Source organism: Bufo gargarizans, chromosome 4, assembly GCF_014858855.1.
Source record: "Bufo gargarizans isolate SCDJY-AF-19 chromosome 4, ASM1485885v1, whole genome shotgun sequence".
Lineage (NCBI taxonomy): Eukaryota > Metazoa > Chordata > Amphibia > Anura > Bufonidae > Bufo > Bufo gargarizans.
Genome location: NC_058083.1, coordinates 83,550,048 through 83,564,312, shown reverse-complemented (window position 1 = coordinate 83,564,312; position 14,265 = coordinate 83,550,048).

Sequence of the window (14,265 nt, the reverse complement as noted above, 5' to 3'; positions counted from 1 at the left end):
AATGCAATGATGTGGAGGTGCCAACTTCTAATATTTTATTCAGAATAGAACATAAATCACGGAACAAAAGTTTAAACTGAGAAAATGTACCATTTTAAGGGAAAAATATGTTGAATCAGAATTTCATGGTGTCAACAAATCCCCAAAAAGTTGGGACAAGGCCATTTTCACCACTGTGTGGCATCTCCCCTTCTTCTTACAACACTCAACAGACGTCTGGGGACCGAGGAGACCAGTTTCTCAAGTTTAGAAATAGGAATGCTCTCCCATTCTTGTCTAATACAGGCCTCTAACGGTTCAATCGTCTCGGGCCTTCTTTGTTGCACCTTCCTCTTTATGATGCGCCAAATGTTCTCTATAGGTGAAAGATCTGGACTGCAGACTGGCCATTTCAGTACCCAGATCCTTCTCCTACGCAGCCATGATGTTGTGATTGATGCAGAATGTGGTCTGGCATTATCTTGTTGAAAAATGCAGGGTCTTTCCTGAAAGAGATGACGTCTGGATGAGAGCATATGTTGTTCTAGAACCTGAATATATTTTTCTGCATTGATGGTGCCTTTCCAGACATGCAAGCTGCCCATGCCACACGCACTCATGCAATCCCATACCATCAGAGATGCAGGCTTCTGAACTGAGCGTTGATAACAACTTGGGTTGTCCTTGTCCTCTTTGGTCCGGGTGACATGACGTCCCAGATTTCCAGAAAGAACTTCGAATCGTGACTCGTCTGACCACAGAACAGTCTTCCATTTTGCCACACTCCATTTTAAATGATCCCTGGCCCAGTGAAAACGCCTGAGCTTGTGGATCTTGCTTAGAAATGGCTTCTTCTTTGCACTGTAGAGTTTCAGCTGGCAACGGCGGATGGCACGGTGGATTGTGTTCACTGACAATGGTTTCTGGAAGTATTCCTGAGCCCATTCTGTGATTTCCTTTACAGTAGCATTCCTGTTTGTGTTGCAGTGTCGTTTAAGGGCCCGGAGATCACGGGCATCCAGTATGGTTTTACGGCCTTGACCCTTACGCACAGAGATTGTTCCAGATTCTCTGAATCTTCAGATGATGTTATGCACAGTTGATGATGATAGATGCAAAGTCTTTGCAATTTTTCGCTGGGTAACACCTTTCTGATATTGCTCCACTATCTTTCTGCGCAACATTGTGGGAATTGGTGATCCTCTACCCATCTTGGCTTCTGAGAGACACTGCCACTCTGAGAAGCTCTTTTTATACCCAATCATGTTGCCAATTGACCTAATTAGTGTTAATTGGTCTTCCAGCTCTTCGTTATGCTAAAATTGACTTTTTCCAGCCTCTTATTGCTACTTGTCCCAACTTTTTGGGGATTTGTTGACACCGTGAAAATTTGAATCAACGTATTTTTCCTTTTAAAATGATACATTTACTCGGATTAAACATTTGATCCGTCATCTACTTTCGATTACAAATAAAATATTGACATTTGCCATCTCCACATCATTGCATTCAGTTTTTATTCACAATTTGTTTAGTGTCCCAACTTTTTTGGAATCCGGTTTGTAGTAAGGGGTAGGCAACTTTCCTATTGGTTGCTAGGGATGTTGCTAAGCTCAGACAAAGTCATTGCAGCCTTCTCATTGGCCCACAAGCAAGAAGGGCACTGATGAAAAAATAAATCTAGAATATTCGCGATTATGAATATATAGCACTATATTCTACATCTTCGCGAATTCTGAAAGTGCCGATATTCGCGATAAAAAATTGCGATTAGAATATTTGCAATCAACATTAGTGTTATTCTAGCCTGTGCTTAGTACTGACACATCCTGAACTCAAATATATGGGCACGCCCCTACAGGGCAAGTGCCCCTTGTTTTGTTGATCATCTAGGTCATGATGGTTGGATCCCCACTGATCACAAAGTGCTGGTCTATATTAACCTCCTCAGGATCGCCGTACGCAGGATTGCGTCCTGGCGGCGGCCCTGCTATTCTGGGTGGACGCATATACGCGTCCTCTCGCGAGAGGCGAGATTTCCTGTGAACGCGTGCACACAGGCACGCACGTTCACAGGATCGGAAGGTAAGCGAGTGGATCTCCAGCCTGCCAGCGCCGATCGTTCGCTGGCAGGCTGGAGATGCGATTTTTTTTAACCCTTAACAGGTATATTAGACTCTGTTTTGATAACAGCGTCTAATATACCTGCTACCTGGTCCTCTGGTGGTCCCTTTTGTTTGGATCGACCACCAGAGGACACAGGTAGCTGTGTAAAGTAGCACCAACCACCACTACACTACACCCCCCCTGTCACTTATTAACCCCTTATTCACCCCTGATCACCCCCCTGTCATTGATCACCCCCCTGTAAGGCTCCATTCAGACGTCCGTATGTTTTTTACGGATACATGGATCGGATCCGCAAAACACATACGGACGTCTGAATGGAGCCTTACAGGGGGGTGATCAATGACAGGGGGGTGATCACCTCATATACACTCCCTGATCACCCCCTGTCATTGATCACCCCCCTGTAAGGCTCCATTCAGACGTCCGTATGATTTTTACGGATCCACGGATACATGGATCAGATCCGCAAAACACATACAGACGTCTGAATGGAGCCTTACAGGGGGGTGATCAATGACAGGGGGGTGATCACCTCATATACACTCCCTGATCACCCCCTGTCATTGATCACCCCCTGTCATTGATCACCCCCCTGTCATTGATCACCCCCCTGTAAGGCTCCATTCAGACGTCCGTATGATTTTTACAGATCCATGGATCGGATCCGCAAAACACATACGGACGTCTGAATGGAGCCTTGCAGGGGGGTAATCAATGACAGGGGGGTGATCAGGGAGTCTATATGGGGTGATCACCCCCCTGTAAGGCTCCATTCAGACGTCCATATGTGTTTTGTGGATCCGATCCATGTATCCGTGGATCCGTACAAATCATACGGACGTCTGAATGGAGCCTTACAGGGGGGTGATCAATGACAGGGGGGGGGGTGATCAGGGAGTCTATATGGGTGATCACCCCCCTGTAAGGCTCCATTCAGACGTCCGTATGATTTTTACGGATCCACGGATACATGGATCGGATCCACAAAACACATACGGACGTCTGAATGGAGCCTTACAGGGGGGTGATCACCAAGTTAGCGGGAATTTTTATATTTTTTATTTTTTCTTACAAAGTCTCATATTCCACTAACTTGTGTCAAAAATAAAATCTCACATGAACTCACCATACCCCTCACGGAATCCAAATGCGTAATTTTTTTTTGACATTTATATTCCAGACTTCTTCTCACGCTTTAGGGCCCCTAAAATGCCAGGGCAGTATAAATACCCCACATGTGACCTCATTTCGGAAAGAAGACACCCCAAGGTATTCCGTGAGGGGCATATTGAGTCCATGAAAGATTGAAATTTTTGTCCCAAGTTAGCGGAAAGGGAGACTTTGTGAGAAAATACAAAAAAAAATCAATTTCCGCTAACTTGTGCCAAAAAAAAAATATTCTATGAACTCGCCATGCCCCTCATTGAATACCTTGGGGTGTCTTCTTTCCAAAATGGGGTCACATGTGGGGTATTTATACTGCCCTGGCATTTTAGGGGCCCAAAAGCGTGAGAAGAAGTCTGGGATCCAAATGTCTAAAAATGCCCTCCTAAAAGGAATTTGGGCCGCTTTGCGCTTCTAGGCTGCAAAAAAGTGTCACGCGTGGTATCGCCGTACTCAGGAGAAGTTGGGGAATGTGTTTTGGGGTGTCATTTTACATATACCCATGCTGGGTGAGATAAATATCTTGGTCAAATGCCAACTTTGTATAAAAAAATGGGAAAAGTTGTCTTTTGCCAAGATATTTCTCTCACCCAGCATGGGTATATGTAAAATGACACCCCAAAACACATTCCCCAACTTCTCCTGAGTACGGCGATACCAGATGTGTGACACTTTTTTGCAGCCTAGGCGGGCAAAGGGGCACACATTCCAAAGAGCACCTTTCAGATTTCACCGGTCATTTTTTACAGATTTTGATTTTAAACTACTTCTCACGCATTTGGGCCCCTAAAATGCCAGGGCAGCATAACTACCCCACAAGTGACCCCATTATGGAAAGAAGACACCTCAAGGTATTTTGTGATGGGCATAGTGAGTTCATGGAAGTTTTTATTTTTTGTCACAAGTTAGTGTAATATAAGACTTTGTAAGAAAGAAAAAAAAAAAGAAAAAAATCATCATTTTCCGCTAACTTGTGACCAAAAATAAAAAGTTCTATGAACTCACTTTGCCCATCAGTGAATACCTTAGGGTGTCTTCTTTCCGAAATGGGGTCATTTGTGGGGTGTTTGTACTGTCTGGGCATTGTAGAACCTCAGGAAACATGACAGGTGCTCAGAAAGTCTGAGCTGCTTCAAAAAGCGGAAATTCACATTTTTGTACCATAGTTTGTAAACGCTATAACTTTTACCCAAACCATTTTTTTTTTTACCCAAACATTTTTTTTTTAATCAAAGACATGTAGAACAATAAATTTAGCGCTTTTTGAAGGAGTGGGAAAGCTGGGTGAACCCCTCCCCCTGCCTTTCCATGTTCTTATTATCTGCATTTATGCCTTGCAGGATAGCAGGAAATCTGAGTGACATTACATGATGTAATAGCACCCAGCTTTTCTGCTGTCCTGCATGGCACATGTGGAGCGACATGAGAATAGTCTGAGAAAGCTGAGTAACACAACTCCCACCTACCCTCATATCTTCTCCTGCCTCTGCACTTGTGCCATGCAGGACATCAGGAAAGCTGAGTCACATTACATAATAGCACCCAGCTTTCCCCCTGTTCTGAATGGCATATGTGCGGAGGAATAGCCTGGGAAAGCTGAGTGACAGACCCCCCCCCCCTCCTCCTCCACACACATACACCTCTGCACTGTACTCACGTCACTTACTTCTTTACTGGCAGGGTTGTGGCAATCCAGAGGAATCAGACATGATGGAGCTAACAGGCAGGAGGCGGAGTTAGCAGGCAGAAGGCGGGCCTAGGAGGCTGGAGGCGGAGCTAGCAGACGGGAAACAGTTAGGAAGATAGATGGGGGCGGGGACTCTGCTCCACTGTGGGCCCCCCTTCCTCACGGGCCCCATAGCAGCTGCGTGGTCTGCCTATATGGTAGGTACGCCACTGTTTGTGGTGCACCTTTTGCAGTGATTTATTACATAAAAACCAAATAAAATGCATTTAAGTTTGTGGGTGTAACGTGAAAAAACTTGGAAAAGTTCACGAGCTATGAATACTTTTTCAAGGCACTTTATATGGTTATATCAATTAACTATAATAAGACAAGGGTATTGAAGTACAATAAAGCATCCTTCTTCCAGTAAGCCCTTCCCTGTATTCCTAAGGTGCAGAAACATTGTTACACACCCCCCCCCCCCCCCCCCCCCCCCCCGATACCTAACGGCACATTACACTTTACAGAAGATCTCTTTATGGCCACATTACTTGTTAAATGATCAGGAAAGCACCCAGGAGAAGATATCAATTACCGGCAGAGACACAGATGGATCCTGGTTACTACTAAATTATATCAGTTTGATCCGCACGATTAAGAAACGTCCCCGGGGAAACCTTAACCCACAGCACCATTTCCATTTGATATAAACTTTAAATTACGGATGACACCTCCCAGCTGCAGGCTGACCTTCCCTTACAGTCCTCAGCCGAAGAGGACGCAGAAGCAAATGGGCCGTAATTAAGGAAAATACAAAGCAAGGAGACAACAGAAGCAGAACACCAGGTAATTATGAACAACCAGGCTGATTATGATGCAATTTAGAACCGCAAACAAAGGAAAGGATCTGGGAAAACAAAATCTGAAATTATGTGTATGTTATTGAAGGGAATTTCCACGTGTGGGCTCCCTACTACCCTCATCTCGGGCAGGGCCCACACTGTATGACATCCTTTGTGGTATCTTCTGTTGGGTCTCCATATGGGGACATACTGTTCCTAATAATAAGCCCCATAAACAGGAGCGTAGCTATAGTAGACGCAGGGGAAGCAGCTGCTATGGGGCCCAAACTCAGAAGGGGCCCATCCAGGAGGAGGACTGAAAGATTTTTTGGTCAGGGGCCCCCCAATAGTATTATACAATGACAGTATATACAGTGACATGACATACATTATATACGTGTAGGAAACAGACAGAGTGGCTTACCTGGGAGGAGAGGGTGGGGGAGGGTGGGGGGGGGTGCTGTTCAAAAATTTTCTATAGGGCCAAGTCAGTTTTAGTTACCCCACCACCCAGAGAGAATAGTGCCCGAATAACCGTGCCATAGGTAGACCAAATAGCAGTTTCTTAGGCCCCTTTTACACGGGCGAGTTTTCCGTGCGGGTGCGATGCGTGAGGTGAACGTATTGCACCCGCACTGAATCCTGACCAATTCATTTCTATGGGGCTGTGCACATGAGCAGTGATTTTCACGCATCACTTGTGCGTTGAGTGAAAATCGCAGCATGTTCTATATTCTGCGTTTTTCACGTAACGCAGGCCCCATAAAAATGAATGGGGTTGCGTGAAAATCGCGTAGCATCCGCAAGCAAGTGCGGATGCGGTGCGATTTTCACGCATGGTTGCTAGGTGACCGTCTATTCACTGTATTATTTGGTGACAGTCTATATTATTTGGTGACAGTCTATTCACTGTATAATGGAAGGAGGGACTAGAACAGTTCTGAAGGAAAGGTGTAGAGTAAAAAATATACATAAACCTCTCAAATGTATGTATACTAATGCCAGAAGCCTGACTAATAAAACTGGGGAGCTGGAATTAGTGATGTGTGAGGAGGACTATGACATAGTGAGAATAACTGAGACATGGCTGGATGATAGCTATGACTGGGCAGTTAATGTACAGAGTTATAGTATGTTTAGAAAGGATCGTCAAAACTGAAGAGGGGGAGGGGGCTGTCTGTTATGTAAAGTCCTGTCTAAAGCCCACACTCCGGGAAGATATAAGTGAGGGACATGAACATGTGGAGTCACTGTGGGTAGAGATACATGGCGCGAAAAACAATAATAAATTACTAATAGGAGTTTACTATAAACCACAGAAAATCTACTACTAAACGAGATAGACGAGGCGGCAAATCATAATGAGGTGGTTATTATGGGGGACTTCAACTACCCAGATATAGACTGGGAAACTGAAACTTGTATATCTCTTAAAGGAAACAGGTTCTTGGCAATAACCAAAGACAATTACCTCTCCCAACTGATTCAGGACCCAACTAGAGCGACGGCCATACTGGACTTGGTATTAACCAATAGGCCTGACAGAACAACAGACGTGCAGGTTGGGGGACACCTGGGAAATAGTGACCACAAAGTAATAACCTTCCAATTATCATTCAAAAGAGCGTTTCTACAGGGAAGAACAAAAATACCAAACTTCAAAAAAGCTAAATTTAGCCAACTAAGAGAGGCCATAGGCCTAACTAACTGGGACAAAGTCCTCACAAATAAAAATACAGCCACAAAATCTCATTGTGAGAGGTACATACCTTATGGGAATAAAAGGTTAAGGAACAAAAAGAAACCAATGTGAATAAACAGAACTGTAAAGAAAGCAATAATGGACAAAAAGAAAGCATATAAAACACTAAAACAGGAAGGTAGCACGGAAGCACTGAAAAACTATAAGGAAAAAATAGAACATGTAAAAAACAAATAAAAGCGGCCAAACTAGAGACCGAGAGATTAATTGCCAAAGAGAGTAAAACTAACCCTATAATGTTCTTCAATTATATAAATGTTAAAAAGTATAAATCTGAAGGTGTCGGCCCTTTAAAGAGTAATGAGGGGGGAGTCGCAGAGAGCGATGAGGAGAAAGCAAAGCTGTTAAATATTTTTTTCTCCAATGTATTCACTGAGGAAAATAAACTATCAGATGACATGCAGAATGTAAAAATAAATTCCCCATTAAAAGTGTCCTGTCTGACCCAGGAAGAAGTACAACAGCGACTTAAAAAGATTAAAATAGACAAATCGCCAGGACCGGATGGCATACACCCCCGTATCCTAAGGGAATTAAGTAATATCATAGCCAGACCCTTATTTCTGATATTTGCAGACTCTATACTGACAGGAAATGTCTCACAGGATTGGCGCATGGCAAATGTGGTGCCAATATTCAAAAAGGGTCCAAAAACAGAGCCTGGAAACTATAGGCCGGTAAGTTTAACATCTGTTGTGGGTAAACTGTTTGAAGGTTTTCTGAGGGATGCTATCTTAGAGCATCTGAACGGAAATAAGCAAATAACGCCATATCAGCATGGCTTTGTGAGGGATCGGTCATGTCAAACTAATTTAATCAGTTTCTATGAGGAGGTAAGTTCTAGACTTGACAGCGGCGAATCAATGGATGTCGTATATCTGGACTTCTCCAAAGCATTTGACACTGTACCACATAAAAGGTTAGTATATAAAATGAGAATGCTCGGACTGGGAGAAAACATCTGTATGTGGGTAAGTAACTGGCTCAGTGATAGAAAACAGAGGGTGGTTATTAACGGTACATACTCAGATTGGGTTACTGTCACTAGTGGGGTACCTCAGGGGTCAGTATTGGGCCCTATTCTCTTCAATATATTTATTAATGATCTTGTAGAAGGCTTGCATAGTAAAATATCAATTTTCGCAGATGACACTAAACTGTGTAAAGTAATTAACACTGAAGAGGACAGTATACTACTACAGAGCGATCTGGATAGATTGGAGGCTTGGGCAGATAAGTGGCAGATGAGGTTTAACACTGACAAATGTAAAGTTATGCACATGGGAAGGAATAATGCAAGTCACCCGTACTTATTAAATGGTAAAACACTCGGTAACACTGACATGGAAAAAGATCTAGGAATTTTAATAAACAGCAAACTAAGCTGCAAAAAACAGTGTCAGGCAGCTGCTGCCAAGGCCAATAAGATAATGGGCTGCATCAAAAGGGGCATAGATGCCTGTGATGAGAACATAGTCCTACCACTTTACAAATCATTAGTCAGACCACACATGGAGTACTGTGTACAGTTCTGGGCTCCTGTAAACAAGGCAGACATAGCAGAGCTGGAGAGGGTCCAGAGGAGGGCAACTAAAGTAATAACTGGAATGGGGCAACTACAGTACTCTGAAAGATTATCAAAATTAGGGTTATTCAATTTAGAAAAAAGACGACAGAGGAGATCTAATTAATATGTATAAATATATCAGGGGTCAGTACAGAGATCTATCCCATCATCTATTCATTCCCAGGACGGTGACTGTGACGAGGGGACATCCTCTGCGTCTGGAGGAAAGGTTTGTACACAAACATAGAAGAGGATTCTTTACGGTAAGAGCAGTGAGACTATGGAACTCTATGCCTGAGGAGGTGGTGATGGTGAGTACAATAAAGGAATTCAAGAGGGGCCTGGATGTATTTCTGTAGCGTAATAATATTACAGGCTATAGCTACTAGAGAGAGATCATTGATCCAGGGAGTTATTCTGATTGCCTGATTGGAGTCGGGAAGGAATTTTTATTCCCCTAAAGTGAGGAAAATTGGCTTCTACCTCACAGTTTTTTTTTGCCTTCCTCTGGATCAACTTGCAGGATGACAGGCCGAACTGGATGGACAAATGTCTTTTTTCGGCCTTATGTACTATGTTACTAACATGGTTATAAGGGAAAATAATAGCATTCTGAATACAGAATGCATAGTATAATAGTGCTGGAGGGGGTTAAAAAAAAAAAAAAGTTAACTCACCTTATCCTCTTGTTCGTTCCCGGTCTGTTCTTTGCTAGCTGTGGGCTTGGGCTAAAGGACCTGTGGTGACGTCAGATCACATGCTCCATCACCACGGTGATGGACCATGTGATTGGAGCATGTGATCTGACGTCACCACAGGTCATTTAGCCCACAGCTCCTCATTCAAGAAGTAAAGAAGAGACCGGGAACTAAGCGATCAAGAGGAGAAGGTGAGTTAACTTTTTTATTTATTTTTTAACCCCTCCAGCACTTTTATACTATACATTCTGTATTCAGAATGCTATTAATTTCCCTTATATCCATGTTATAAGGGAAAATAATACAATCTTCAGAACATCAATCCCAAGCCTGAACTTCTGTGAAGAAGTTCGGGTTTGGATACCAAACATGCGTGATTTTTGTTACGCGAGTGCAAAACGCATTACAATGTTTTGCACTCGCGCGGAAAAATCGTGCATTTTCCCGCAACGCACCCGCCTCTTATCCGGGCCAAAAATAAGACGCCCGTGTAAAAAGAGGCCTTAGAGTTGCATAAATAAAAATGCTATACCGTGTTGAAACCACCACGGACAGCAAAAACAATATACTGCCAGTGCCTACATAGCAGTGCCACAGAAGGTAAATAACACCATACAGCGCTAATATAAGACCGTCATACAGTGTTAGTACTGTATAATATTGCCACGCTGTGCGAAATTAATACCACCATACCCTGGCCACTATACAGTGCTAATATAAGACCATACAGCGCTAAAAAAATACCACCATACCAAGGAAATATAACATCACCATACAGCGGTAAAATAACACCATATAGTGCTAAAATAATACTACCAAACAGTATTAATATAAGACAATCATACAGTGATAATACTGTAGAATACCGCCACACTTTTTTAAATTAATACCACCATATCCTGACCTGATGACAAGCCCACACATAATAACAGCTAAAACAACTATACAACACAGCTAATACAGTATCTATAGAAAATTGCTGTATAATTATAGCTGAAATTCATGGTCGTCATAAGTCTTGGGGCATCTGCAGCACCCCCTTCATCAGGCGTTGCTGATGAGTGCTGTGTAACCTGCACAGAACATACACACCAAAGGCTGGTCCTGAAGTATCCGTAGTACCTTTGAGAAGGTGGAAACCCTATCAAAACAACCCTCAGTATGATACACCTCACAGCCCCAGCTCTATGAGGTTGTTTAAAATAGTATTTTTTAAAGCAGGGTATTTGATAGGAATGGTATGTACCCCAATTGCTGGGTATCTGTGCCCCAAGTAAAGGAAATGCGATATACAACCTGATTAAGGCCTCACACACAAGCGTGTCTGGGATCTGGATAACATGAATCCTAAAGATGGTGCATTTCATGCAGTGTCCCATCGCAAGCCAAACAACGGACCTAATTCTCCTCTAGAAGCAGTGAATTAATAATATAGGTGCATCTGTGCTTACTACCGGTGCGGAAGATGTAGCAGTGCCAGTCTCTGTAATGACGGCCATTTTGGATGGTACTTAGATTACTCAGAAACAGAGTAAAAGAAATCCTGAATAGAATTGGTAATAATCTGACCGATCATTTTTTCTAATATTATACAACCCCTATAACTCTTAAATTATTAATATAGAAAAAGGCTCTGAATGTATCAATAAATACCCCACAAGTGCCGGGTTTTGGCCTGATGCTCATTTTCCTTTTATATTACCTTTGAGTCAATTCCTCACCCTCATCTTAGTTAAAGGGATAGCTTATACAGTATGGGAATATTCTATGTATTTTTTAAAATAATTTTTTAGATATAATTTTTGAAGTCACTCCCTGTGTCCTACTTCCTGTCCTGGCTCTAACTTCCTCCCTTAGCACAGCAGACCGCCTCATTGACCTTCTCAGCCAGACCATTCGGGACTACATTACAGCATCACACTGATCAGTGCGGTGCTCTTCTGTAGACATCTTTATCTAGGCCTATGAAGAGAACATTACAGCTGTCATCCCAATTCCACAATCTACTATTGTACTAGTAGATAACATAATTCCCTCACAGCAATAGTAAACTGACCATGGGTTTATCTATATAGCAGCTTTATCTCAATACTTTGCGTTTAATTTTAAAAAGTTTGAATTGTATAGTACTGCCAAAATGAAAAAAAAGAACAGCTAAATATTCTTAGAAAAAATTGTTTTCTGTGAATATTGGTTGCGAGGTGCTGTAGTTCCATATTCTCCTTATGTTTCCATCTATTTTAAGGCTTATGCAGCAATCCACATCGAGCAACTTTGATTTAGCTGTGTGCACCGCTCAGGATCCATTGTTTGAGAAGTTTCTTAGTCTATAATTTTCTCCTCATCCATGAAATACAGTTATTTTGCACTTCAGCTCGCGAATTAACGTTAAATGCACATATATTACATTCATTAGGTGAATGTCAGCCATTTGGTATCTGCCGCCTGTTATTGTGTGAGCTCGGCTGCACATGCAGGGAGTAATTGTCCTGTCATGTCACCCTCACCTGAACACAATGCACAAGACACTGGACGCCGGCTTTCGTGTTAACGCTACCTTAATCCTAAATCGGAATCGCAGCCGGCAGCAGTCTGAGGCTTTGTGATTTCTCATTAAAAACGCAGTGGTAGCGATACATAAACTTTTACACCTTTGTTGGCCGCCGCCTGCTGTATGTCACAGTGGAAATATAATAATCTGCTGTTATATAATCAGCAAGCAATGGAGATGTGCGGTTTTAAAAATGTCATAGCATAGGTACTGTTGACATACAGCTCCCATTATACACCATGGACTGATATCACCATTCAAATCACTAGAAACTCAGAAAACTGAAAGGTGGTCCTACAAAATATTGACTCGGGGGGGGGGGGGGGCTGGGGAGATACAAATGCACGCCACACTTTTTTGATTTTTATTTACTACAAATTTCGAAAACCATGTATCATTTTTATTTCACTTCAAACATACTTGCTACTTTGTGTTGGTCTATCACATAAAATCCCAATTAAAGAGAACCCGTAATCAACTTTATGCTGACCGTACTGAGGGCAGTATAAAGTAGTAACAGAAATGCTGATCTCAGCGGTCTGTCACTCATGAGCTAAAAGTAGGTGGTTGCTGAGAACCAGCATCATAATCATTGCAGCCCAGGCCTTGAAAGCAGTCAAATCTACCGTAGAAGAGTCATGGTTATACATAGTCTCCTGCTCTTCTGCTGTTGATTGGCAGTTCTCTCCTAGAGAATAAGGGAGAAAACTAGGTAAAAGACTGTCAGTCATCAGCAGGTGGGCAGAAGAGCAGGACTTCATGAATAACCAGGACTCTTCTCAGGTACATTTGACTATTTTCAAGGCCTGGGCTGCAATGATTATGATGCTGGTTCTCAGCAACCACTTACTTTTAGCTCATGAGTGACAGACCGCTGAAATCAACATTTCTGTCACTACTTTATATTGGCCTCAGTGAGATCAGCATAAAGTTGATGACGGGTTCCCTTGAAATTCATGTAAGATTGTGGGTGTCACGTAAAAAAACATTGAAAAGTTCAAGGGGTATGAATACTTTTTCAAGATACTGTATATCCCCACAGATTATAGTTGAGGGTCCAAGCAGCAGGTCTTCCTGTGGCCACCTCATGGTTGGAGAACCCTTTGAAGAAAAAGTATTTGTCCAATGCAGAAAACCCTTTAAAGGGGTTATCCGAGACTAAATCAGATCTCCTGACATAGCCGACCCGCATTGGTGATGATACTCACCTGGTCTCCGACACTGGATTCAGTTTGTGTGGCTGCTGAACTGGCACTTGAGCTCCAGCTCTGCGCCAACATAGGGGGAAGTGACTGCTGCAACCAATCACAAGCCACAGTCTGGACCTGCTCCCCTTGGATCATGTGTGTCCCTCCATCGATAGAGTCCGATATCAGCGCAAAGGGGATTGGAAGCAGCAGTACCGGAGCCACACAGACTGAATCCAGTGGCGTAGATCAGGTATCACCACCACCGCGGGTTGGCTACGCCTGGAGGTCTGGTTTTGTCTTCGATAACCCCTTACACATAAGCTGACTTGTTTTTGTGTCAATTTCTATTCTGCTGTGTTAGCGCAAGTTTTTTTTTTGCCTTCCTCTGGATCAACTTGCAGGATGACAGGCCGAACTGGATGGACAAATGTCTTTTTTCGGCCTTATGTACTATGTTACTATGATATCTGCTTCTGCTCAGTTCTAGGTCTTAGTTGCCTTGAGTGACAACCTTCATCACCCAACTTTCAAAAACTTCTGAACTTGTATATTTCACTAACAGAGACATATCTCTAATGAGCTGCCAACCACTTAGACAAAGACATATATGACAACTACTATCAATAATAACTAATCGAACAAGTCAATGATCTGTAAGTTAATTTATAATAATATGGGCCTAAGTGACTGAATCCTTGTGTAGCTAATGTACAAAT